The sequence below is a fragment of the Orycteropus afer genome, unplaced genomic scaffold (genome assembly GCF_000298275.1).
Source record: "Orycteropus afer afer isolate SDZICR_OR568_19922 unplaced genomic scaffold, OryAfe1.0 scaffold00140, whole genome shotgun sequence".
In the NCBI taxonomy this organism is placed as follows: Eukaryota; Metazoa; Chordata; class Mammalia; order Tubulidentata; family Orycteropodidae; genus Orycteropus; species Orycteropus afer.
This window is the reverse complement of record NW_006921727.1, coordinates 2,451,781-2,455,774: the sequence shown is the minus strand read 5'-3', so window position 1 is coordinate 2,455,774 and position 3,994 is coordinate 2,451,781.

The window sequence follows — 3,994 nt, the reverse complement described above, 5'->3', positions numbered from 1 at the left end:
TGGATGATACATGTCCCACAAATCACAAAAAGGTAAAAGATGATGTGTGGAGGACACTTTGCAGTCAAATAAAGGGAAAAACACTGACTGTCCTGGGAAAAAGGTGTTTCCAGACTCAGAGTGAAGTGTGACTTACCAGAGAAGTTAGGGGAAGTGAGATTTTGGAATCCTGAAGTGAAAGGTCCCACAGGTATCTGGACCCAGGGCTCTGAGATCTGGCTTGTACCTCCAGAAATGTCTGAGGGTGAACTGGATGTGTACATCTTCATGCTTCAGCTTGGTAGAGTGAGAGAACCCTGTTTCTGAGCACTGTGGGCATGCCTTTGCTTCAAGTACTATCAGTGGGCTCAGCACCAGCATCTTCAGTGGCTTCAGAGCAGGGGACACAGCCCATAGTGTGCTGAGGGCAAACTTCAGAGCTGTTTTAGGGTATGGCAGACCCTCACCTCCATGGATCCCAAGTCTTCCACTTTAGCCTGTATCACTGTTGCCTTGTTTTTATAAGATGATAGAAAACTGAAAGAAGTATAAGAAAAAGGTCCAAAGATTCAGTACAGTAAGGCAGACCAACATCTCAGCACTTATCCCTGTCAAGTAAGCAGAGGGCCCAGATTGTGTGGTTTTACAGGACTTGCTAGGCTCCTTTAGACCCTTAGCCTGTTCAACTAGGAAAGAACTGCATAAAACTTTGGGGGGTGACTCCTACCCTCTTATTGAGTCATGTGTGAACAATAAGCAATCTGTGAAGTGAAAGCCCCAGAGAGGGAGAGCTTCTGGTCTTCCTGCTGCTACTAAGGTTGGGCATCTTCTTAGGATGTTTAAGTTCCATTTTGACTATGTTGGGGCACCCTAGTTATAGGCAGGCAGACTTAGTAGTATCTACTTATCACCAAAATACAAAAACACCAAGCCCATTGCCTTTGAATATGACTCATAGTGACCTTATAGGACATAGGGTTTCCAAGGCAATCTCTGTGGAAGCAGATTGTTACATCTTTCTCACATGGAGTGGCTGGTGGATTGAAACTACCACCCTTTGGACTAGCAGTTAAACACTTTAGCCACTGCATCACTGGATTGATTTTCTACCTATCACAACTTGAAGTAAAATGAGTTTATACTTTTTATCCAAATTTAATGATATATTTTATTTCCCCTAAAAAACATTTTTTTTTTCCAAGTTCATCTTGGTTATTTTTTTTCTGGGTCATTTAATCTTTCTAATAAGCTCAACACAATTGTATTAAATTCTGCGTTTATGCATTAATTTAGAGAGATTAGAAATCTTTACAATATTCACTTTTTTTCATCCAAGAACATGGTTTGGTTTTAATATTTATTAAAATCTTATATATCTCTTTCAAAATTTTGTAGTATTCCTTGTTAGTTTTATTCCTGAGCATTTTTTAATACTCACTGTTAGTGGGATCTTTTTCAATTATATTTTCTAATTGATTATCACAAGGATATATGAAAGCTTTTGAATTTTGTATATTTATATTAAGTACAAAGTAATTTGCATTATTAGTTCCAATAATTTTTCTGTTAATTCCCATAGGTTATCTAGATGAAACACCAAAAGATTTTAAAATAATCATTTTGTCTTTTTCAAAAGTGAGAGGTTCCAGGTTTATTGCATTGGTGAGAATTTCTGACACAATAAAATAAGGATATATCCTTCCAATAATTATAACACTTATTTCCGTTTCCTCTCCTGTTGCCTTGGTTAAAACATTCTCAAACTCAGGGCCAGATTATAGCATGTGAGATCGCTAAGCATTGATAACCTGTGGTGCCGGCCCCTTCTCTGCTTACTCATTCAGTCTAATGGGAGATGTGAGTTGTATATATACATCTATTATATATAAATGTGTTTGTGTGTGTCTTAGCTATCCATGAGTTAACTTCTTTTTAAATGAAACTGTAATATTAGTGATTGAACACAAAAGTGGCATATGCCATTTTAGCAGAATGAGATCAACTGGATTATAAAATTTTTAGTGGATGCGAGGTCTAAGATTTTTACTATATACTATATTTTCTACAAAAAGAATATTCTATAACAAAGAATGGGTCAGTGAACTTAGTTGTTTCAACAAGTAATGTAAAATTCTCCCACAACAAAAAGTTGACTTCCACCAATTTTGCTTTAAATGTCTCATCCTTCAATTTTGATGCTTTTTTCATAATAAATGCTATAATTATAAATGAACAAATGAAAAGATGTCATAAAAGAAAATTTAATGATCAGAAAAGAAACATTATAACAAATTACTATATTTATTTTAGTTAGCGCTCTCATCCCTAATGTGTTATAATTAAAAACATTTCTTTCTATTCTTTGCTCTTATAAATTCTTCAATGATTTTATTACAATTAAGCTGCCAAACAATATCTACTCCTATACATAATTAAGATAATGAATTGAATCTTTCATGAATAGCTATTGTGTGCCAAGGGTTTTTGAATCTCTTTAGGGATGAAAATGAGCATTCTGTTGTATAGTTTGTGATGGTTAAAAGTTAGGAATGTGCATAAAGCAATTTCAACATTGGCAAATAGATGTTGTGTTTTATCTTCTACTATAGAATCATACATGCCTGCATGAGTAAAGTTGATCTTTTCTGAATCTTAGTTCTCTTATAAGAATTTATAAAAGGAACTTCACACTTCTTCGTAACAGGTTTATTTAAGTAATCAGGATAAGTTTACACTAACTTCTTGGATGCCTTCATGCATTCTTTGTCAGGTATATCCTCATTGTTTACAAAGGAAAATCTAATTGAAAGACACTTCATACACTTTCATCCTTCTTTTCATGCAAGATTCAAGTGTATCAATGATGGTGTAGTATGTAGTTATGCAAAATTGATCGCTGGCACTCAATACTTCTGGAGAACTTCTGTCATTTCCTTGTTTCTTTCTAAAGCTTCTGTGACAGTAAACTGCTTGATAATCAGTATTTGGCAGTGTTTGTTTTTTGTGTTTTTAGAATCTCTTTAATTATGTAAATATCCCATGATGTGGACAATCACTTGGCCTTCTTTCAATTTGACAGTTTACAGCATTTGAAGAAAATATATTCCACAAAACAGGATATGTATTTCTGTTATTTATAAGGTCTGCAGATGTGACAATTTCAGATTCTAAAATTCTAAAATACATTTGACCTTTGAACAACACAGCTTTGACCTGCTTGGGTCTACTTATATGGAGATTATTTTTCAAGATATGAACCTTGGAGAAACTCAAGAGTTAATAGACACCACAGCATAGTAACTAACAGAAGATGACATGATGGTGTTCAGTGTCAGACAATGAGAAAGAATACGTCTAAGAAGCAGTGCCAGACAACAAACATTAGACAATCTTGCAGAAGCTTTCTGATTATTCAAGACTGTTGCTGACTTCTTGCATGGCATGAAGCCTTCTATGATACAGGCACTTACTAAAGCAGTGGAATTTATGGAACAGTGGAAGGAAGATTGGTACTATATAGAAATATATTTAGAGAAACGGAAAAGCTAAAAAGCCAGACAGAGATTACAATGTATTTCCATAAGATAATACTGAGTGCACCTGCCTCTCCTACTTCCCCTTTCACTTCTTCTTCTGCCTCTTGTATCCCTAAGACACAAGGACCAACCCTTCCTCTTCCTTTTCCTCCTCAACCTGATCAATAGGAAGACATGAGATGAAGACCTTTATGATGATCCACTTCCACTTAATGAACAGTAAATAATCCTCACGCCATAGTTAATACAGTTAATAAACTTATCTGTTGTGTATGTGTGAGAGTGTCGTTGTGTGAAAATGTAGTAACTGTAGAGCAAGAACTGTGTTAATTGACTATTATCAGTAATTGGAAAGTCAACAGTAGACTATCAGTAGTTAAGATTTTGGGAAGTCAAAATTTATTTTTGACTGTTCAAGGGATCAGAACTTTTAGCCCCCCATGTTGTTCAAGGGTCAACTGTAGTTTCACTTTCTAAAC